Source organism: Stegostoma tigrinum, unplaced genomic scaffold (assembly GCF_030684315.1).
Source record: "Stegostoma tigrinum isolate sSteTig4 unplaced genomic scaffold, sSteTig4.hap1 scaffold_110, whole genome shotgun sequence".
NCBI classification, from domain to species: Eukaryota; Metazoa; Chordata; class Chondrichthyes; order Orectolobiformes; family Stegostomatidae; genus Stegostoma; species Stegostoma tigrinum.
In genome coordinates this window covers 520001-543841 of record NW_026728061.1, presented here as the reverse complement: position 1 = coordinate 543841, position 23841 = coordinate 520001, and the positions used below count along the sequence as shown (strand labels likewise).

The 23841-nt window shown below is 47.8% G+C and overlaps 1 long non-coding RNA gene across 1 annotated transcript in view; it reads right to left on the bottom strand.

Annotated features, from left to right (window-relative positions):
• Window positions 1-23841, bottom strand: part of LOC132207604 (uncharacterized) — a 31420-nt gene that overhangs the window by 4500 nt on the left and 3079 nt on the right. The window contains exon 2 of the long non-coding RNA XR_009443626.1: window positions 12767-12947. This is a non-coding gene — a long non-coding RNA (uncharacterized LOC132207604). The remainder of the gene's footprint in view (window positions 1-12766; window positions 12948-23841) is intronic.

Here is a 23841-nt window from a genome sequence, read left to right as displayed (position 1 = left end):
TCCAGTGTCTAATATTCTTCCAGTTCCTTCATGGGATGTGAGTGGCCATAAGCCAGTGATTGAACCCTTTGCAGCCCATGCAGTGTAGCTCACCCACAGCATTTAGAGGGTGGCACTTCCTGGACTCAGACAAGTGACAGTGTCAGAATGGGAATATTATTCGGGCCAGTGTGCACTGTGTCTGGGAGCAGAGATTGGAGATGGTCATGTTCCAGGCATGGACTGCTCTTGTCCACTCAGGAATAGTGGGTGCTGTTTTGGAGGACCATTTCTGGAAGGGGATGCTGAATAATCCAAAGTGATCTCTGTAGGTCCTTGGAAATGAAGCACAGCTCTGTCCCTCTGAATTGATGGTGAAGGGTATTGCTCTCATTCTCCATTTGTCCCTGTGTAAATCTGTCATTCTCTTCATCTTACATTTGTGACTCTTGCTTTCTACCTTGTGCTCTCTTTCTCTGTCCCTCTGTGTTCTCTGTGAATCTTTTTGGTCTCTCTCTGTCCCTGTGTGTTCCTGTACATTTCTCTCCATATCCCTGAATGCAGCTGTGAATCTGTCTCTGTCTCAGTTCATGTGTGATGATCTCTCTCTGTCACTGTGTCTATCAATATCTCTCTGTCTCTCACTCAATCGTTTTGCGTATGTGTGTGTGTGTGTGTGTGTGTGTGTGTGTGTGTGTGTGTGTGTTTCTCTCTTTCTGTCCCTATCTCTCTCTCTCACCACACCCCGCCCCCCCAAACATCTACAACTATCTCTCCCTCCTTCACTACATAAACTCTCTAACTGATGTGACATTTACAAGTATATTCATCCTCTCTCTCTCTCCTTCAATGCAGAGGGTCAGGCATGTGTCCCACAGCAACAACAATGGAAGCAACATTCCAACACTCGTTCACAGCAACTATATGACCCCTCACCACTGAGAATGACCAGGGTGACAGAAGCACTTGGAGTTCATCTGCCACCCACCTGCATGTGTCCCTGCAAGAGGCACAATGTCCTGGCTGTGATCAAGATGGTTGCTCCTTCCCTGGCACTGTGTCTCACCCAGGAACTCCCTCCTAAATCACACTCTGGCCTTCCCTAAACCAGATGGATTGCTTTGGGTCAGCGAAACCAATCACCATCACCTTTGTGAGGGCAGGTAGTGAAGGGGAATTACAGCTGGCCCATCGAGTATCCCTCAGATCCCACAGAGCAACTTCAGACCAAATCTGTGCTAATTTCCCTGCTCTGTCTCTGGGTGTATCTTTGAGCCTCCCTTTGTTCCTGCATGCTTCTATTTCTCTCCTTCTTCCAGTTTCTTCATAGGATATGAGTGTCTATCGGTCGGTGAGTGATCCCTCTGCAATCCATGCGGTGTAGCTCACACACAGTGTTGTGAAGATGGGATTCGAGCCCAGTGACAGGGTCAGAATGGGGATATCATTTGAGTTCATTGCGCTCTGTGCCTGGAAGCAGAGATTGGACATGGGGATGTTCCAGGCATGGATTGCTGTTGTCCATTTGGGGATAGTGGTTGCTGTTTGGGGAGGTCATTTTTGGAAGGAGGTGCTGAATAACCCTGAATGATACTTGCAGAGGCTGTTGCAAATGATGCATAGGTCTGTCCGTCTGAACTGATGGTAAAGGGCTAGAGTAATTAAGGTTTTACATACTCTCTCTCTTATTCTCCATCTTCCCCTGAGTAGAGCTGTCATTGTCTTCATCTTACGTTTGTGAGCCCCTATTTGTTTCTTGTGCTCTCTCTCTCTGTCACTCCGTGTTCTTTGTGAATCTCTCCGTAACTCTCTGTCCCTGTGTATTCCTGTAAATCTCTCTCTGTGGCCCAGAATGTAGCTGTGTCTCATTTCATATCCGTAATAATTTCTCAGCCCCGTGTCTATCTGTCACACTCTGTCTCCCCCGTGTCTAAATGTGAGTCTCTCTCACTGTGCCAGTCTCTCTCTCCCTCTCTCTCCCTCTCTCTCTCTCTCGCTGTGTGTCATGGTGTCTATCTATGACTATCTCTGTCATCCCTGTGTTGATCTATTTGTGTCTCTTTCTCTCTGCCTGTGTCTACCTCTAGGTCTCTCTCATCCCTGTGTTGATCTCTGTGTGCCTTTCTATGTGTGCATGTCCATCTCTAGCTCTCTCTCTCTCTTCCTAAGTAGAGCTGTGTCTCTCTCTGTCCTTGTGTGCATTTGTGATCCTCAGTTTCTGACATGGCCTGTACTGTGTTTCTCTCTTTCTATCCCCATGTATATATTTCTCTTGTCTCTCTCACTACCGTGTCTCTGATTCTCTCTGCCCCGGTGTTTATTTATTTTAATCACATCTGGGATGGAAACATTTCTGGCCAGGCCTGCATTTCTTGCCCATCACTGACTGTGCAGAGAGCTGTGGGCCTGGACTCCATGACAGGCCAAACCAGACAACGAGCATTACTGAATCAAGTGTTTTCTTTTTCCCAAACAGTGACAATGGGTTCAACATCATTGTTGCATTCTCAGCTCTGAATTCTTTATTGAACTTAAATTCCACCCTCAGTCGTAGCTGGATTTGAACCTGGGTGCCCCTGGACTTGGGCTGAGTTTGTGTGTTAGTGGCATTGATAATACGATGAGGCCTATTTCTCTGTCCTTTCGGATTTCATGGTTTGCCTCTTATGTACCTGTGTGTTTCTGTGACTGTCTCTGTCCCTGTGATTATAATGTTGTGATTGTGTTGAAGGATCTGCTGGAGACTGGGTGCTGAGAGTTCCCCTACGATTATCCAGGATTGCAGTAAATGAGCTCTTTCACTGGAATGAGGCTGCACTTGCTATTCTGACTATTCCCCAGCATTCCTGAAAAGTGGGAACTGGGCACAGTGAGACTGTGGGGGAGATGCACTCAGATGGCGTAGCAGTGAGTCATTGGTAAGGTTTCGGCATCTGTGTCTCCTTGTCTTTGTGTCTAAATAAGGGGTCGGCCATTTAGAACAGAGTTGAGGAGAAACTTCTTCACCCAGAGAGTGGTGGATATATGGAATGGTCTGCCCCAGAAGGCAGTGGAGGCCAACTCTCTGGATACTTTCAAGAAAGAGATGCACAGAGCTCTTAAAGATAGTGGAATCAAAGGTTATGGGGAGAAGGCAGGAACAGGATACTGATTGTGGATGCTCAGCCATGATCATAATGAATGGTGGTGCTGGCTTGAAGGGCCGAATGGCCTACTCCAGCACCTGTTGTCAATTGTCTATTGTCTATTGTCCTTCTCCAGCTTCCAATGTTCTTCTACTTCCTTCATGGGATATGAGTGACAATCAGTCAGGGTGTGAATGCTTCACAGTCCATGAGATGTAGCTCACCCACAGTGTTGTGAGGGTGGCACTTCATGGATTCAGACCCACTGACAGCATTGCAATGGGAATATCGTTCGGAGTCAGTGTGCACTGTGTCTGGGAGCAGAGAATGGGGATGGGGATGTTCCCAAAAGGATGAAAGCAGTCAATCCTGGAATAGTGGGTGCTGTTGTGGAAGATCATTTTTGCTGAATAATCCTGAGTGATCCCTGCAGGGACCTTTAGATGATGTACAACTCTGTGCCACTGTACTCATAGTAAAGGGGAGAGAGTGTCTGTCTCATTCTCCATTTCTCCTTGTGATAACAGTGTCATCGTTTTCATCTTAGCTTTGTCTCTTTCTCTATCTGTCTCATGCCATTTCTTTGTGAATCTGTTTGTCTGTCTCTGTTTCTGTGAATCTCACTCCATGTTGCTGAATGTAGCTGCGATGTCTCTGTGATCAGTTCATAAGTGTGATAATCTCTCTCTGCTCCATGTGTCTATCTGTGGTTCTGTTTGTGTCCCTATATATATCAGCAATCTCTCTATGTCCCTGTGAATATCTGTTTCTTTCATTCATGGATTCCCTACAGTGTGGAAACAGGCCATTCGGCCCAATAAGGCTATACTATCCTTCAGAGCCTCCCACCACAACCCCATAACCCACTTGTTATACACATTGCTGAACAAGTTAGCATGGTCAATCCACTTAGCCTGTACACCTTTGGACCGTGGAAGGAAAACTGAGCACCCGGAGGAAAGTCACACAGACTTGGAGACCATGTGCAAACTTCACACAGTCACTCAAGGATGGGAGACAACTTGGGTCCCTGGTGCTGTGAGGCAGCAGTGCTAGCCACTGAGCCATGGTGCCTATCTATCTATCTCTCTGACCCTGTCTCTATCTGTTTCTCTCGCTCTTTCTGAGTCTGTGTCTGTCGATGGTTCTCTCCCCTCTCTCTCTTTCTCTTTCTGTCTTTCTTTCTCTCTCTCTCTCCCTCTCTCCATGCGTCTATCAGTTATTCTCTCTGCCCTGTCACTGTGTCTATTTGTGATTCTCTCTGTCATTGCACCTATCTGTGTCATCCTCTCTCTCTGTCTCCCTCAAAACCTGTGAAAATCTGTGTCTCTCCCAACCTCACTGTATAAATTGTCGAATTGCTGATACACTTACAAGTGTAATCATTCTCTCTCTCTCCATCTCTGTGTCTTTCTGTGTGTGTCTCTCTCTTTCTTTTTGTCCCTGTGAATAAATGTGAGTGTGTGTATGTACAAGACTGTATGTGAGAGCGTCTGCACACACGAGAGAGTGTGTGATTGAGAGTAAGGGACTGAGTATGTTTGAGACCCTTTACTGGGGCAGGGGAAGAAACACATGATTTATAGACAGCCACATAATGAAATTACAGGATGGAATCATTGACACAAACTTTGCAGTCCAATGGACACACTCACATGCATGGTCTTTCTTTCTGATGCACGCACACACACAGAGCCTCTCTTTGGGTCTCTCTCTCTCTCTCACATGCGCAAACACACGGAGACACGTGCGTGCAGACACACAGATGCACAGAGACACACACGCGCGCAGGTACACAGAGACACACACAGACACACACGCGCAGACACACGCGTGCGCATACACACGGAGACACACATGCACATGCACATGCTCTTTACCTGGATGTTGCTGATTATGGTCGATTTGAGATACAAAGAAAGGCCGGATATATTGGAATATTTTTCACTGAAGCGTAGGAGGTTTAAAGGTGACCTGATAAGGAGTTTATAAAATAATGAGGGGTATAGATAGAGGTAATGGTAGCTGTCATTTCCCTAGGATGGGACATTTCAAGACTAGGGTACACAATTTTAAAGGTGAAAGGAGAAAGATTCAGAGAAGGCATAAGGGGCAAAGTATTTACACAGAGGGTGGTAAGTGTGTGGAATAAATATCCTGAGTAAGAGGTGTGTGTGAGTACAATTACATCACTTAAAATACATTTGGGCCAGGAGCAGGCAGGTCAGACTAGTTTAGTTTGGGATTATGTTCGGCATGCACTAGTTGGACCGAAGAATCTGTTGTTGTGCTGTCGGACTGTATGACATGCAGATACGCACATGCACATGCACACACTCACACACACACACACACACACACACACACACACACACACATGCTCACACACACACACACGCTCACACACACACACTCACACACACACACACACACACACTCACACATACACACGCTGACACAAACGCACATGCTCACACATGCAAACACTCACACACATGCACATGCACATACTCACATACACACACACACACGCGCACTCACACACACACACATGCACGCGCACTCACACACATATGTGCGCTCACACACACACAAATGTGCATGCTCACACACACACTTACACACACACACACATGTGCTCATACACAAATGCGTGCGCTCTCAAACACATGCACACACACACGCACCCACATGCGCGCTCACACATGCACACAAACACACACATGCACATGCACACAGGTACATGCACATACGTGCACACTCACACAAACACACACTCACACGTACATGCACATACTTGCATGCTCACACACACATACACACACACACACACACACACACACACACACATACACACACACACACACACACGCTGACCCCTTGAGCTCAGAGCCTCACTGATTACAGCCCCTGATAAAACCTGTATAAAGTGCTCCCATGTTCTCCACAGTCCTGTGCTGGGAGCAAAGTGGGAGCGGAGATGGGGAAATGTGGGTGTTTGAGGGGCAGTGATATGATCAATGCTTTAAATTCTCAAACTCTACTGACATTTTCAGGAGGAGGAGAAGAAACAAAGTTTTGAATGTCAAGTTTGAAATGGCTGTATGTTGTGCAGACCAGGTAGAGACAGGGGCAGAAGAGAGAGAGAGAGAGAGTGAGAAAGAGATAACAAAGTGTGAAGCTGGATGAGCACAGCAGGCCAAGCAGCATCTCAGGAGTTTGATTCTGGGAGCCACACTGACAGCAGGAAAATCCCGACAGATCCTCAGCAAATATCCCCATTATCTTTCTATTCCTGTCTCTTGGGGCATCTGCAGTCCGGCTCTTAGGTGCTATTATGAGACCAATGTTAAATATTTTCAAGCTGCACTGACAGAGATAACATGGCTTTAAAAAGGTTTCAAAGAACAAGGAATGGTAAATCTTTGCTGCGAGAGAATTAACATTTCAATGGCCAGGAAAATCCAACAAAAGACTCCAATCCTGGGAATTACCATCTCTATCACACAGAGGCCTCCTTAATGAGCAGACTGAGGGACATTGCAATGTGTCAGAGGTGGAGTCTGCAAACCACTCACTGAGAAATGTGTCAGATTTATCCTGACATAATGCGTAGTGAGCAGCTCTCCCTGTTTGATTGAGATGGTGTGTGAGTATGTGTGTTTATTATTATTTTAAACCTCTGTTATATTGCCAGCTTATGATTTATTTGGTAGTTTGATGTTGCTATGATGTTTTGTAATGCTGTGGAGGTGGTGTAGTGCACATAAGACTGACCTCTTGTTGTGTAATTTTGCTGCAAAATGCTGTAGCTCCCCCTTTCAAGTAATCTTTTCTGTTTTATCCCCTGAAATTTCTGGTTTGGAAAGTGACAATGTGAAGATCCAAAATGTCTGGGGCCAGGAAAGCTTTGAAAAAAAAACTTCCAGAGGGGGACAATATTGGCCTGATGCCTGTTCCCACTGCATACCATGAGGGGCCCATATGAGTCCTCTCTCTTTCTGACCCTGAAGTTTATATGGGTTATGGAGGAGGGCAGTGTGATTAGATGTGACAGTGAGAGAAAGATTTGAAGAACTGAGAGAGCAGGACAAACAGGAGAGCCAGAGAGAGTATTTGAGATTGTGAATTAACTGTAATGTCAGATTCTGGGGTCACAGGAAATAATTAAACTGAGCCAGCATCACAGATGGGGAAAAAAATCAGATTATCTGGCTGCTGGGACACTGCTGCATGTGGGATCTTGCTGTGTATTAATTGTCCCAGTGCCATTGTTACAGGCTGTGACTGTTTTAATCAGCTCACCCATCATTTCAAAGCTTTACGAAGGGACTGGCATGGAAACTAAACGCACCACCCGATATGTTTGTGTTCAGATGTTGCCAAGAGATTGTCCATGTGACAGAGAGGAAATCCCAGGATCTTGCTGCACTGTCTCTGCTTTGCCTTTCAACTAATGCTGTCTCTTTTTTTTCTCCAAAGGGATCAGTTATTTTTTGAAGAACCAAAGGGGAGGTTTTTGGGGCCCACAACGCATAGAACAACGGCTTTCTCCGAAGGGGGATATCATCCTGAGACTTATTGGACAGGCTGCACCCCAGGGTTTGAAGCTTGGGGTTAAAGTAATCGGGGCCATGGGATTTGGCACAAACATGTGTCAGGACTCCCCAAGGAGGAAATCAAAATTGTAAATGTGAAATCTCACAAAAGACATGTTCTGAAGTCAGAGTAATAATGTGAGAATGTGAAGTCGACATTGGGATTGAGAGACAGACTTGCAACATGGAGAGAGGCAGAAGAAAATGGAGAGGGACGGAGTGAGAGGCATTTGAGATTCTTAAGTATCTGTCACGATAGTGCCTGGGGAATACAGAAAATATTTACCATTTAACCAACATTGGGTTTATCTTGTTCCTGACACATTGCTGGCAGTGGGATCTTGCTGTGCCTCATTGTCCTGCAGCAATGCGACTGTCTCGATAATCTCCTCCTTTTAACCTTGCCTGATGGGTCTGGGATTGAAATTTCCCAAAGTTTTCCCCAATTCAATCAGAGCCTGGCATTGATGAGGGATGGCTTGTGTGAAGGGGAGACATCAAACCCTAGCCTCTTGCTGGGCGATTTCTTTAACAATGTCCTTCCTTTCCAGTTCCAATAACTTTCCTCCCTTTCTCTGTCTATTTATTTTGAAACTACAAGGGGATAAGAAATCCTTCCCTTGGACACAAGTTTCCTTCAGAGCGAGGAGGGGTGGGGTTCAGGCATTGGCCTGAGGCCTGTTCAAAAGGCTGCAGACTGCGGGGCCCATGTCAGTTGTATTTGATTATTACCTCAAGATTTGAATTCCTCTGGTGTACCCTGGTTTTCTTTTAGGAGCCTCCAGGTAACTTTTAAGAACAGGTTTGAAGTCTGGGGTTAAAGTAACCAGGGCTTTGGGATTTGACACAAACATGTTAATTCTCCTCCCAGTGAGTGTCTGACAGACAGGACTCCCCACGGAGGAAATTAAAACCATAAATGTGAAACTCTCTTCAAAGACTCATTCTCACTTCAGTGTAATGTGTGACATGTGCAGGCCAGGATGAAAAAAAATTGATAATCACATAAATAAAATATTTTTTGGCCATTTTACTTCAATCCCCTGAGTAACTGCGAGGGCATCTCTGTCTTTCTCACTCTGTCTCCTCTCCTGAACCCTCTCCAGCTTCCTTTCACTTTTTTTTTCAAACAGAAACAGAGGGGGAGTTAGAAATAGTTTGCAATACAAAGTTTTTTTACCAAAAAAAAACAGATGTAGACAAAAAGTGTGAGTGGGAGGGTGTGAGGGATAAAGGGACAAGATATGTCTTTGTATCTGTGCTGGGAAAGGGAGACAGGATCTGGGGGAGGTGGCATATTGTTGGTGAGAGAACTGGGGTCTCCAATATCTCTTCACTGCCCAACTCCAATCACTTTGTTCTAGAAAGTGCCACCCACCAACTCAAATCCTGGGATGGAGGGGGTGTTTTTTGTCCCAAAGAAACTGATAGCCTCTTCCCTGAATGGAAATTGTGATTTCAACACATTTTGGAGCAGGAAGGGGCGACCTGTAGGATCGCAATGTGTATCAATGACCTGCAGCATTACTGGCACAGAATGCTGGGAAACAGTGCCCTGGCTTATCAAACAGAATATCCTCCAACATCAATGTCACAGTCTTTTTAAATGATAACGATTACAATGCACAGGATTTAATCTGGGAGAGAGAGAGAAAAAAAATCAGAAATGGGGAGGTGGGGAGGGAACAAGTGAGAGAGGAAGAAAGATCGAAAGATTAGAGATTTAGAAGGGAAAGAGAGAGAGCCTGGAAAAGAGAGAGTGACATATCAGAGGTGAAGGGGAGAGAAGGAAGTATTTTGAATTTCGCAAGCAGCAGGATTGGTCCCTCTCTGTCAGCCTGGAGCCAGAATTGAGCCCTTAACCAGCATCAGTGAAACCCACAATCTATCTGCAGTCACACTGTTGCTTGTGGGATCTTGCTGTGTGTCAAATTACCTGCAGTGTGGCCTACATTGCAACAAGATGCCCAGTGTCCAAATGTTGTTTACAGAGCCTTTGATATTACATTTTCTTTGTCTCTCTGTCTCACTCTGTCCATCTCCTTCTCCACGCACCTTCCTCAGACTGGGATCTTCCTCACTTTCTCTCTGACCATACTCTGGCTCTTTCTTTCTCTCTTACTTTATCTCTTCCCCATTTCCCTCTCTCCATTGCCATTCCTCAGTTTAGGCCTTCCCCACTCCCACCACTCTCTCCAGACCGTCCCACCGTTTTAGACAGTCAATGCCGCAGTGTGACAGGTCAGGGTTACTAAATGGCAGGGGTGACAACATTTCAGTCACAGAGGTATAATTCAGAGACAGTGTTGGGGGGAAAGGGAGATGGAGACAGAGAGGAAAAGCTTAGAAAGGCGGGGATGGGAGTGAGATCGGAGGGCTGTGGGAGTGGGGAGGTGGGGATGTATGGGAGGCGGGGAATAGATACAAGGGCTGTGGTGGGGGATCAGTAGTCATTGGGATCTTGCTGTGCAGTTGTTTGTTTATTCAAAATTTAGCCCCTTCTGGGTGTTGTATATGGGACGGGGAGAGGGGAGAGTTGGGGGAGATCAGGAATCCTAACCATATGTGAAGCTTTGGAAGTCATATCTGTGTTTCAGATGGGGCCACATGGCAGCAAGCAATCAATGGAAGATGCAGGTGTCAGGTTCGTTTTCGGAGACCCTCATGGACTTGCTGCAATAACAAGACACTGACCTGTTTAGAAAAACACAAATCCTTTTATAACCAAGCAAGTACAAGCTGTGGAGAATTATTGTACTCAACACGGCACAGAGCGCAGAGTCTCACAAGTAATTCTCCCCGAGCAGTGGACAGTCCCCGCTTTTTATACTTTACAAAGACATGATACATAAAACAGATGTAATGGGAGCTGCTTGGCCTGCTGTGTTCATCCAGCTTCACACTTTGTTACCCTGATACATAAAACAGTTTCACATTTTACAATGACATGATGCATGAAACAATTACTACAACAGACAAAAACAGGATACCAAACAATGATTACATCAACAACATAAAAGACCAGGATATAGTATCGATTGCCAGTGAAGTAGCTGCTAATGGCAGGAGGCGATTTCGAGTTGTTGTCCAGGACAGATTCTGATTTCAAGTTGCCAGTGTTTCTGGCTGGAACAAAGTCAGTGCCCTGGCCCCTTTGTCAGCGACAGAAGTTACATGCTTCAGAGGTCTCACACCTTTACAAATGTTCCTTACTTAACCTTATTTGAAACAGTTTGATTCTTGTTTTATTCAGTCAGGAAGCTGAAGACAGTGTTTGCATAATGATGAGTGGGAAGATAAGGAGTTACAAAAGTTTTACACTGAATTCCTAGCTGGGCAGGAAGCTTCAGGGTAGTGCCTGCATACCGATGTGTAGGTAAATAAAAGACTTTAATTTATAGAAGTATAGACATCAATGGGATGTTATCCCAATAACATCTCACAGGCACCACCCGAATGAAGTGTATTGGCGAGCTGAAGGCCATAGGAGATTGGAAGGGAGGGGTGAGCTGGATACTCCTGTCGATCCATCAAACTGTTTTCTCTCCTGCATTTCATCTTGGAATATCTGGGAGAAATTCCGCTGGGACTTATTGTCATTTTAATGGAGAGGTAGGTGGGTAGGATGGGTTGCCAGGATCTGGGAAAGGAAGACTACAATCCCTCCTCCTCCCCCCACCACCCCATGTCCCAATGCCACCTCTTGGCCCCTCTTGGCCTGTCTGTGAGGTTTTGGGGTGAATGGAGGGAATTGTTCCCATTGACTGGGACCTTATTCTGATCTCTGGGAGGGCTGTGGGTGAGGGAGTGGGGGTGTCAGTGCAGGATCTGGAACGGGGAGGGGCTCAGTATTACAAAGGGGCAGAAACTGCAGGGACTGACATCACACCCACCCCCCACTCCCTCTACGCCAGTGTTCAGGATGAGTTAAGATTCTCCATCAACGTGTGGCCATTTTCACATTTTGCTGTTTATGCAACCACACACAGCGCGGAGAGTGGAGGTGGGGTTGGGGTGAAGATGGGAGTGTTGGGGGGAAAAGGAATACAGCTGAAACAGGTAGAGGTGGACACGTTTAGCGAGGCTAGGTACAGAATCTTGGGAGGTGGTGGTGAGAGGCTAACTCACGTGTTCAGTCCGACTCTGCTCAAAAGTTGAAATGGGGGAGTGTAATATTTGCAGGCGGGTTCAGTGGGGGAGAGGCCTGTTTTCACATTGCAGCCTGTAGAGGGGGTGGGCCAGGCTCCGACAAGGTGTTGAGGGAATCCCTCAGCAGTACCGCACACAGCTGCCGGTGGGATCTTACTGTGCACCAATGCAGCCTGCAGGTCACCCTCACGTCGACATGAGGCTGTCTGCAGGGCCCTGGGCTGAGACTGCTGATGGCCTGATAGTGCGTGCACTGAGTTGTATGTCACCCCTTCTTTCCCCAACCCTACCGCAGCCCAGAACCACCCCACATTCCCTCACCCCTGCAACCTCCAAAATGCGACAATGATGTTGCAAATGTCCACGAGACACAGCGGGGAGATGGGAACACATGGCAAACGTGAGGCAGAAGAGGGCATTGCTATTGAAACTTGAAGGAAATGGAGAGAGTGAGGGACATTGATCGATTCTCGAGCAGGAGAAAGTCAACAGAGATCGATCCATGGATAGGGGCAGAGACAGAGATGGGGAGGGAGAGAGACAGGCGACTGGACACTTTGAAAGGTTCATCATTAATATTTCATGTAGAAACAGCACCAATCCCAGGTGGAGTGGGCAAGAGGTTTGTGCCTGGTGAATGGGAGTGGGCAGAGGGGAACATTGGTCATTTCTTTGTGTTTTTTTAACCGCATCGCCAGAGTGACAGAGAACAAGCTGTGGGGGGGACAGGTTAAACACTGAGTGGGGAGATGGAGAGGGACAGAGACACAGGCCCTGTTGGGTGACTCTCCACCACTGAGTCACTGCCCAGCCTCTCAGGAAATAAACCTTTTTTGAGTGCGAGCAGCAGCGGAGGCAAGACGGACCCGGAAGACCGCAGCTAAGGTAAAGCAGTTTATTTTTAAAATTACTTACCAGTAGCGGGCAGCGGTGTTTTTCCTCTTTCAGAGAAGGAGCGGGAGCAGCGGAGGAAGTGACGAGGACCAGAGGGGCAGCCGGGAAGGAAAGCAGTGAGTATAAATACTCACCCTTCGACGCCAACGGCCATTTTGAGTGCGAGCAGCAGCGGAGGCAAGACGGACCCGGAAGACTGCAGCTAAGGTAAAGCAGTTTATTTTTAAAATTACTTACCGGTAGCGGGCAGCAGTGTTTTTCCTCTTTCAGAGAAGGAGCGGGAGCAGCGGAGGAAGTGACGAGGACCAGAGGGGCAGCCGGGAAGGAAAGCAGTGACCATATATATCAGCAAGGCGGCTAAACCCGAGACTCTACAACTGTAGAGTCTCCCACCCGCCCTCCTCCTCTAACCTAGTTAGTAAGGTAAGGTTCATTCTAAACTTTCTCTATTGAATATAAGTTTGTTATTAATTTGTTATTATTATTTGACGTAAGCTTTCTACTTTAGTATTGAGTGGGTGTTCAGATAAGTGGGGTATGGACGCTAGGGCAGTTGCTTGTTCCTCCTGCAGAATGTGGCAGTTGGGAGATGTGGCACACGTCTCCACTGGCTACATCTGCGGGAAGTGCACCCAGCTACAGCTCCTTGAAAACCGTGTTAGGGAAATGGAGCTGGAGCTGGATGAACTACGGATCATTCGGGAGGCAGAGGGGGTAATTGAGAGGAGTTATCGGGAGTTGGTCACTCCTAAGGCTCAGGGCGAGGATAGATGGGTTACAGTTAGGGGGAGGAAAGGGGACAGACAGACAGTGCAGAGATCCCCTGTGGGCATTCCCCTCAGCAATAAGTATACCGTTTTGGATACTGCTGGGGGGGATGACCTACCAGAGGAAAGCCATAGTAGTCAGTTCTCTGGCACTGAGCCTGACACTGTGGCAAAGAAGGGAAGGGGGCAGAATAGAAAAGTACTCGTGGTAGGGGACTCGATAGTTAGGGGAATCGACAGGAGATTTTGTGGGCAAGATCGGGATTCCCGGAAGGTAAGTTGCCTCCCTGGTGCCAGGGTCCGGGACGTCTCCGATCGGGTGTATAAAGTGCTAAAAGGGGAGGGCGACCAGCCAGAAATCGTGTTACATATTGGCACAAATGATATAGCCAGAAATAGGTTTGAGGGTATAAAAAGTGATTTCAGGGAGTTAGGATGGAAGCTGCAGAGCAGGACGAACAGAGTAGTGTTCTCTGGTTTACTACCGGTGCCACGAGATAGCGAGGTGAGGAACAGGGAGCGGGCGCAGCTGAACACGTGGCTACGCAGCTGGTGTAGGAGGGAGGGCTTCAGATATGTTGATAATTGGGATGCCTTCTGGGGAAGGTGGGACCTGTACAAGAAGGACGGGTTGCATCTGAACTGGAAGGGGTCCAATGTCCTGGGTAGAAGGTTTGCTCGAGTAGTTCGAGAGGGTTTAAACTAGTATGGCAGGGGGGTGGGAACCTGAGCTGTATACCAGAGGTGAGCGTTGATGCAGGTGAGGCAGTAGCAAGAGGTAGACCAGCTAGTGGGAAGGATTTTCCTGGGAAGGAACCAAGGGATCGGTTAAAGTGTGTTTGCTTTAATGCAAGGAGTATCAGGAATAAAAGTGATGAACTTCGAGCATGGATCAGTACCTGGTGCTATGATGTTGTGGCCATAACAGAGACATGGGTTTCTCAGGGGCAGGAATGGTTGCTGGATGTTCCAGGGTTTAGAACATTTAAAAAGAATAGGGAGGGGGGAAAAAGAGGAGGGGGTGTAGCACTACTAATCAGAGAGGGTATCACAGCTACAGAAGCTTCCATTGTCGAGGAAGATCCGCCTACCGAGTCAGTATGGGTGGGAATTAGGAACAGCAAGGGAGTAGTCACCTCGTTAGGGGTTTACTACAGGCCCCCCAATAGCAGCAGGGAGATTGAAGAAAGCATAGGTCGACAGATTTTGGAAAAGTGTGCACGCAGTAGGGTTGTTGTAATGGGTGACTTTAACTTTCCTAATATTGATTGGAACCTCCTTCGAGCAGAAGATTTGAATGCAGCTGTTTTTGTAAGGTGTGTTCAGGAGGGTTTCCTAACGCAGTACATTGACAGGCCGACGAAGGGAGAGGCCATTCTTGACTTGGTGCTCGGAAACGAGCCGGGGCAGGTATCAGATCTTGTGGTGGGAGAGCATTTTGGTGATAGTGACCATAACTGCCTCACATTCCACATAGCTATGGAGAAGGAGAGGATTAGGCAATATGGGAGGATATTTAATTGGGGAAGAGGAAACTATGATGCGATTAGACATGAGTTAGGAAGCATGGACTGGGAGCAGTTGTTCCATGGTAAGGGAACTATAGACATGTGGAGACGGTTTAAGGAACAGTTGTTGGGAGTGATGAGTAAATATGTCCCTCTGAGACAGGCAAGAAGGGATAAGATTAAGGAACCTTGGATGACGAGAGCGGTGGAGCTTCTTGTGAAAAGGAAGAAGGTAGCTTACATAAGGTGGAGGAAGCTAGGGTCAAGTTCAGCTAGAGAGGATTACATGCAGGCAAGGAAGGAGCTCAAAAATGGTCTGAGGAGAGCCAGGAGGGGGCACGAGAAAGGCTTGGCAGAAGGAATCGGGGAAAACGCAAAGGCATTTTACACTTACGTGAGGAATAAGAGAATGGTCAAAGAAAGAGTAGGGCCGATCAGGGATAGCATAGGGAACTTGTGTGTGGAGCCTGAGGAGGTAGGGGAAGCCCTAAATGAGTTTTTTGCTTCTGTCTTTACGAAAGAAACCAACTTTGTAGTGAATGAAACCTTTGAAGAGCAGGTGTGCATGCTGGAATGGATAGAGATAGACGAAGCTGATGTGCTGAAAATTTTGTCAAACATTAAGATTGACAAGTCGCCAGGCCCGGATCAGATTTGTCCTCGGCTGCTTTGGGAAGCGAGAAATGCAATTGCTTCGCCACTTGCGAAGATCTTTGCATCCTCGCTCTCCACTGGAGTCGTACTTGAGGACTGGAGAGAGGCAAATGTAATTCCTCTCTTCAAGAAAGGAAATAGGGAAATCCCTGGCAATTATAGACCGGTAAGTCTCACGTCTGTCGTCTGCAAGGTGTTAGAAAGGATTCTGAGGGATAAGATTTATGACCATCTGGAAGAGCATGGCTTGATCAAATACAGTCAACACGGCTTTGTGAGGGGTAGGTCATGCCTTACAAACCTTATCGAGTTTTTTGAGGATGTGACTAGAAAAGTTGATGAGGGTCGAGCTGTGGATGTGGTGTATATGGACTTCAGTAAGGCATTTGATAAGGTTCCCCATGGTAGGCTCATTCAGAAGGTCAGGAGGAATGGGATACAGGGGAACTTAGCTGCTTGGATACAGAATTGGCTGGCCAACAGAAGACAGCGAGTGGTAGTAGAAGGAAAATATTCTGCCTGGAAGTCAGTGGTGAGTGGAGTTCCACAGGGCTCTGTCCTTGGGCCTCCACTGTTTGTAATTTTTATTAATGACTTGGACGAGGGAATTGAAAGATGGGTCAGCAAGTTTGCAGACGACACAAAGGTCGGAGGTGTCGTTGACAGTGTAGAGGGCTGTTGTAGGCTGCAGCGGGACATTGACAGGATGCAGAGATGGGCTGAGAGGTGGCAGATGGAGTTCAACCTGGATAAATGCGAGGTGATGCATTTTGGAAGGTCGAATTTGAAAGCTGAGTACAGGATTAAGGATAAGATTCTTGGCAGCGTGGAGGAACAGAGGGATCTTGGTGTGCAGATACATAGATCCCTTAAAATGGCCACCCAAGTGGACAGGGTTGTTAAGAAAGCATATGGTGTTTTGGCTTTCATTAACAGGGGGATTGAGTTGAAGAGTTGTGAGATCTTGTTGCAGCTCTATAAAACTTTGGTTAGACCGCACTTGGAATACTGCGTCCAGTTCTGGGCGCCCTATTATAGGAAAGATGTGGATGCTTTGGAGAGAGTTCAGAGGAGGTTTACCAGGATGCTGCCTGGACTGGAGGGCTTATCTTATGAAGAGAGGTTGACTGAGCTTGGTCTCTTTTCATTGTAGAAAAGGAGGAGGAGAGGGGACCTAATTGAGGTATACAAGATAATGAGAGGCATAGATAGAGTTGATAGCCAGAGACTATTTCCCAGGGCAGAAATGGCTAGCACGAGGGGTCATAGTTTTAAGCTCGTTGGTGGAAAGTATAGAGGGGATGTCAGAGGCAGGTTCTTTACGCAGAGAGTTGTGAGAGCATGGAATGCATTGCCAGCAGCAGTTGTGGAAGCAAGGTCATTGGGGTCATTTAAGAGACTGCTGGACATGTATATGGTCACAGAAATTTGAGGGTGCATACATGAGGATCAATGGTCGGCACAACATTGTGCGCTGAAGGGCCTGTTCTGTGCTGTACTGTTCTATGTTCTATGTTCTAAACCCTGGGGACAGTCAGAAAGCATCTGCCCCTTGATCCCTGTTGAAATCTCTTCCATTTCTCTGGGTTCAAAACCAGGGGAAAGTGCTGATAAAATGGGGAAATGTTGGAGGTCAGTCAGTGGCAGGATTGCCTTTGTTTCTGTTTATTTTTTCTTCAAAATATCCTGGCTTTGATTTGGTCAATTTCTGTCTGTTTATTTTCTCTCTCTTTCTCTCTCTCTCTCTCTCTCTGTTTCCCCCGCTCACCCCTCACCCCACCATCTCATTCTCTGTCTCTCTCTCTCTGTGCTGGGGCAGGGGGGGAGATATCTGACACTGAAGCTTGTAGACAGTGAGACACACAGATTCTGGGAGTGGGGGTGTGGGATGTGTGAGGGGGGTGTGAATCCCAGCTCTGGAGTAAATATCTCTCCTGCCCTTCCCCTCAAACAGAAACACTGGGACAGTGAGGCAGTTTGAGATATCTTCCTGTTCCCCACTCTCTGTGTTTAAAATCAGGAGCTGTGCTGGTGTTTGGGTGGAGGGCGGGGTGGGGTGGGGTGAGGAGAGTGTGAGATTGTGGATACTCAGGCATGTTCAGCAGTGGGATCTTGCTGTGCTGGGTGGGGAATGTCTCAGATTGCTGAAGGCAGCAAGCGGTGAGATTTTGCTGAGCTTTCGGTGCTTTTTAAAAAAAAAATCCATTTTCATTTCTCTCTGTCTTACCTCCACCCCCAAGGAGATTTTATTCGGGAGCTGAAACTCGGGATGATGCAGAGTCAGAGAGAATCAAATCATTCTGCAGTGAGGAATCGTCAGACAGGAGCTGGGACCAGAGAGAGCGAGACAGAGAGAATCACAATAAACCATCCAGTGTCCTTGTCGTTCAATTCCACACTCACATGCTCACAGGAAAAATGAATTATGGGGCTCAGGCAGTCTCTGGAGTTTGGACCACAAGGGCGTGAGACCTGGGCTGGGGCTTGGGGGAGACGAAGGGGAAAAATGGGGCTGCTGCACAGTCTGATCCCACAGATTTCACTGCCTTCCTCTGACTCCATATTCCCAGCTTCTTGTCTCTCTCACAGCTTTCCATAAGTCTCCATCTCCCCCACATCCCCAAATCTCCCCCATCCACTCTCCCCTGATCCTCTGATATCCTTCCTTCGAATCACTTGGCTCCCTTCCTGGGATTTTCAGGAACTGTTCCAGCGTACAATCTTTCTGAAATCTGGCCTTCCCCATTCACCTCTCTCTGCACTTTCACTCTCTCACTGTCCTGTGGGATCTTGCTGTTCCTGCCTGACAGTCATTCTATCTGCATGCTCCCTCACTGTCTCCCTATTCCCTACTCTCGATGGTATCTCTCTGTCTGCTCTTCTTTCACTCGATTTCTCTCTGTCTCTCTCTCTCTCTATCCTTTCCTATTTTCTCCCTGGGATTTCTCTCTCTCTCTCTCTCTGTCCTTTCGTGTTCTCTCCCTCGGATTTCTCCCTCTCTACCTGTCCTTTTCCATTCTATCCCTGGGTTTGCTCTCACTCTAAGTTGCTTTCTGTTTCTCTACCTGAGTTTATAGCGGGTTTTGAGAAAATTTGTAGCTCAGGTTGAGTTTCTGGATGTAAGTTTGCTCGCTGAGCTGGAAGGTTCATTTTCAGACGTTTCATCACCATTCTAGGTAACACCATCAGTGAGCCTCCGACGAAGCGCTGGTGTTATGTCCTGCTGAGTTTACATTAACCTCAGTTTATTTTCCCCCTCTTTCCCACTCTTTCTATCTGCCCTTTTTCTTGTTCTCAATGGGATTTCTCTCTGCCCTGTCTGTCTGCCCTTCTGACTCTCCCAGTGGTACTCTTTTGCTCCGCCTCTGCCTCTGGGTTTCCTCATTATGTCTCTCTTGCTGAGATCATTCTCTCTCCCCTCCCTCTGCCTCTCTCCCTTTCTGTTTCTCTGTCTCTCTCCTCAATCTTTCTCTGTCTATCGTCTGTTTTCCAGCCTCAAGTTTCACACTCTCTCGGTCCGTGTGTCTCTCTCGCTTGTCTATCCTTCTATCGCTCTCTGGGGTCTTTCTGTCCCTTTCTATCTGACCCTCTGTTTCTCTCTCCCTATCTTTTCATCTCCCTCTGTCTCTGTCCTACACCTTTTCACTCCCTGGGATCTTTCTCTGTCTCTCTCTCCTTCCCCCTCTCCCCCCTCTCACTTTCCCTCCCTCCCTGGGATTATCTGCCTGCCTGCCCATTGCTCTCTCTCCCTCCCTGGGGCTGTGTCACTCTGTCTGCCTGTATCTCTCTGTCTCTCTCCCTAGAGTGGGTTTGGGCTTTGTGCCAGAGTGGAGAGGGGTGTATATTTATTGGAGTGAGATCGCCCCTGTTTTCTTCTCTCCCTCTCTTTCTTTGTCTGTCCCTCTCTCTTTATCTGTTCCCCTCTCCACATCACTTCACTATTCTTCTGTCTCTCTATACCTCTTTTCTCCTGTTGGATTTTCTTTCTCTCTCTCTCTCACCCCTCTCCCTCCTTCTGTGTGTTTCCACTTCTTACTCCCCATAGCTTGTCTATCCCTTGGCATGTCTGTGCCTCTTTTCTCCTCGTGGGTTCTCTCCCTCCCTCTCTGTCTATGACTCTCTCTCCCCATTGCTTGCCTCACCCTCCCTGAGCCCCTGCCCCACCTGAGTTTCACCCTTGCCTGCTCTCTCTAAACTGAAAGGGGGGTGGGGGGTTACCTGTCTCATTGAGGGGGGCAGGGTCTGCCTGGGGACCAGGGTCTTGCTGTTATGTCAGGCAGTCAGTGAAAAGACCTCTGAGTCTCTCGCCCTATGCCCTGTGACCTCTGCCCCCAGGGTGAGGCAATGACTTGGTGAGGTGGAGGGGGGATTGTCCACAGAAGGAAATGCAGAGGGCCATTTATATACAGTGGAGTTGCGGTCACGGAGGAACTGGGAGGGGAGAGGAGCTCTATGTGGGGGGGGTGGTAATTATAAACTGAGAGTTGAAACTTTTTGTGAGGGACAAAATATTTGTGTGGTAAAACTCAAGTTGGGGAATTTTGAAAGGTGTTGCAAACATTTATTGAGGGGGCAATATCAGGGGAAATGCAAAGTGGGGGAGTCCCAAAATGGGGAAGGAGGGCAAGCTTTGGGGGCAATATTGTGGAGAGTAACTGAAATTGGGGAAGCAGCAATATAAGGGAAAAATATTTGACAGGGAGGGTCAAATTACTTATGGGGGGGTGCAATATTGTTTTGGGGAGGCACAGGATTTGGAGATGGGGTACAATATTGTGATGGTCGGGAAAAAGTGGAGGACACATTTCTGGGGAGGTAAAAAGGGGCAAAACGTGGAGACAGTGAAACATGCTGGACAGAAGATTTGGGCAGGAGGCAGAAAATGGCTCAAAATTGCATGCCACAAAATTCTAGGGCTCATTTTGGCAGGGGTCATTTCAGGGGAGCACATTGGGAAGCATACATTTAAGGAAGGCATTTGATAAGGTTCCCCATGGTAGTCTCATGCCGAAAGTAAGGGGACATGGGATGGGGGGAAATGTTGCAGATTGGATTCAGAATTGGCTGACTCTTAGAAGACAAAGGGTGGTAGTGGATGGAAAATATTCAACATGGTGCTCAGTTACAAGTGGTGTACCTCAAGGATCTGTTCTGGGTCCTCTTCTATTTGTGATTGTTGTGAATGGTTTGGATGAAGGAGTGGAAGGGTGGATTATTAAGTTCGCAGGCGATATGAAGGTGGGTCGAGTTGTGGATAGTGTGGAGGGCTGTTCTAGGTTACAAAGGGATGCAGAGCTGGGCAGAGAAATGGCAGATGGAGTATAATCCTGAAAAGTGTGAGGTGATTTATTTTGGAAGGACAAATTTGAAAGCAGAGTACAGGGTTAACGGAAAGATACTTGGCAGTGTGGAGGAGCAGAGGGATCTTGGGGTGCATGTCCACAGTTCCCTGAGAGCTGCCACCCAGGTGGATAGAGTTGTTAAGAAGGCACTTGGTGTGTTAGCTTTCATTAATAGAGGGATTGCGTTCAAGAGCTGTGAATTTATGCTCCAGCTGTACAAAAGCATGGTTCGGCCACATCTGGAGTATTGTGTCCAGTTTTGCTTGCCTCATTACAGGAAAGATGTGGAATCATTGGAAAAGATTTAGAGGAGATTTACCAGGATGTTGCCTGGAACAGAAGGAAGGTCTTGCGAGCAAAGGTTGAGAGAGCCAGGGCTTTTCTCTTTAGAACGAAGGAGAATGAGAGGTGACTTGATAGAGGTGTACAAAATGATGAGCGATATAGATAGAGTGGACAGCCAGAGACTTGTTCCTAGGGAGGAGGTAGCTATTATAACGGGGCATAGTTTTAAAGTGAGTGGCAGTAGATATAGGGGAGACGTCAGAGGTAGGTTCTTTACTCAGAGAGTGGTTGGGGAGTGGAATGCATTGCTGGAGCAGATAGTGGAGTCGGCCTCATTAGGGGCATTTGAGTGGCTATTAGATCGGCATGTGGATGACAATCTCAGGTGGGGGTGGAGGTTAGATAGGCCTTGGATTTAGGGTAAACGTTTGGCACAACATCATGGGCCGAAGGGCCTGGACTGTGCTATGTTCTATGTATATGTGATGGGAGCTACTTGTGGGATCTCACCGAGCTGAGTAGGGTAAGGGGTGGATGGTGATGCAGGAGGGAAAAAGGGAGACAGCTGAAAGAGGGAGAGGTGGGTGTGGTGGGGGGGGGGGGTGATAGGTACAGGATCTGGGGTGGGGGGGATAGGGGAGAGGAGGTTACTCCAGTGTTCAGGCCGAGCCCAGCTCCAAGTTGAAATGGGAGAGTTCAGTGTTTGCTGGTGGGGAGGCCCCTTTTTGCAATTTGCAGCCTGTGGGATCTTGCTGTGTGGGGACAGCCTGTAGCCGTTCCCTTTACAGTAGCGAGGCTACACTTTCCAAATTCAGATGTGGTGGGGCGGGTGAGGAGGGAGGGCTTCCGAAAGTGGGTGGAAATGATGCAGAAACGTTCAGGCTTCTTCAGTGTGGGGTAAGGGCATTGCAGGGGACAGCAGGTGGGATCCTGCTGTGCAGAATGTCCTTCATTCCTATGTCAGCTCCTCTCCTTGTGGGGGCGCTGTGGGGGTGGGAGGATGGGCTCCAACAGGTCGTTAAGGGAATCCATTGGAGGTCCTGCATACTGTAGTCTGTGGGATCTCGCTGTGTATCCCCTTTGGCAGCATGTCACCCTCAGGCTGTCTGAAGGGACCCAGGCTGAGTTTTCTGACAGTCTGATAGTGGGTGGGGTGTAAAATCCCTCCCTTTTGCTGTGCGCCCCCCCACCCCAGTCAGACACGCCCCTCTCCACCACCTCTCGTCACCCCCTCACCCACCAAAATGTGACAGTGTCATGCCTCCCAGACACAGTGGGGAGAAGGGAACACGTGGCAAATGTGAGGCAGGAGAGGGCACTGCTGTCAAATGGAGAGGGAAGAGAGAGAGAGAGTGAGGCATTGAGCCATTATCGGGCAAGAGAAAGCTCAACAGAGATGAAGACATTGATAGGGACAGAGAGAGAGGGAGAAAGGGGAAGGGGTGGAAAGGAAAGAAAGAGAGAGAGAGGTGACTGCACCAGTGGAAGATCCACGTCTAATATTTAATGTAGAATCAGAACCAATCCCAGACAGAATGGACACGGGGGCTGAGCCCGGTGAATGGGAGTGGACCGGGGGGAGGAGGGCACTGGTTTTGTTTTTCAACATCCCCCACCCCATAATGTCAGAGAACCAGCTTGAGGGGGCAGGTTAAACACGGAGGGAGGGAGAGACACAGGCCCTGTGGTGTCACTCCTACCACTGAGTCATTGCCCAGCCTGTCAGAAATTAAACCCTGGGGGCAGTCAGAAAGCATTTGCCCCTCGAATCCAGATGAAATCTGTTCCCATTCTCTGGATTTAAAAGTCAGGGGAAAGTGCTGAGAAATTGGGTTGATTTTGGAAGTCAGTCAGTGATGGGACCTCGTTTTGATCCTCGTTATTTTGTTTCAAAATATATTGGCTTTGATGTGATCAATTTCCATCTCTCTCTCTCCCTGGGGGATTTCTGAGAGACTGAAACTTGGGCACAGACAGAGGGAGACAAACAGAGTCTGGGAGTGGGGATGGGTGTGTGAATCCCAGCCTCTGGAGTAAACATTTCTCCTGCCCCCCTCCCCTCAAACAGAAACACTGGGACAGGCCTGAGACAGGTTGAGACACCTTCCTGTTTGGCGTTCTCTCAGTTTAACATCAGGGGCTCTGCTGGGGGAATGGGAAGCTGTCAGGTTGTGAAGTCCAAGCAGCAATGGGATCTTGCTGTGCTTTAGATGCTATAATTTATTTATTCAATTTTCATTTCTCTGTCTTTCCACACCTGCCCCCGAGGAGATTTGACTTGGGAGCTGAAACCCCAGATGATGTGGGGCTGCTGCACAGTCTGATCCCACAGATTTCACTGCCTCCCTCTCTCTCTGCCTCCAAATCTCAGCTTCCTGTACCTCCCACTGCTTTCTATAAATCTCTGTCTCCCCCACATCCTTCACATCTCCCCGTTCACCAATACCCCACCTCAAGTCTCTCCCGCAACTCTCTCACCCCTTTCCCCAGATTTTGCAGGAACTGTTTTAACGTCCAGCTTTTCCCATTTCTGAACTTCC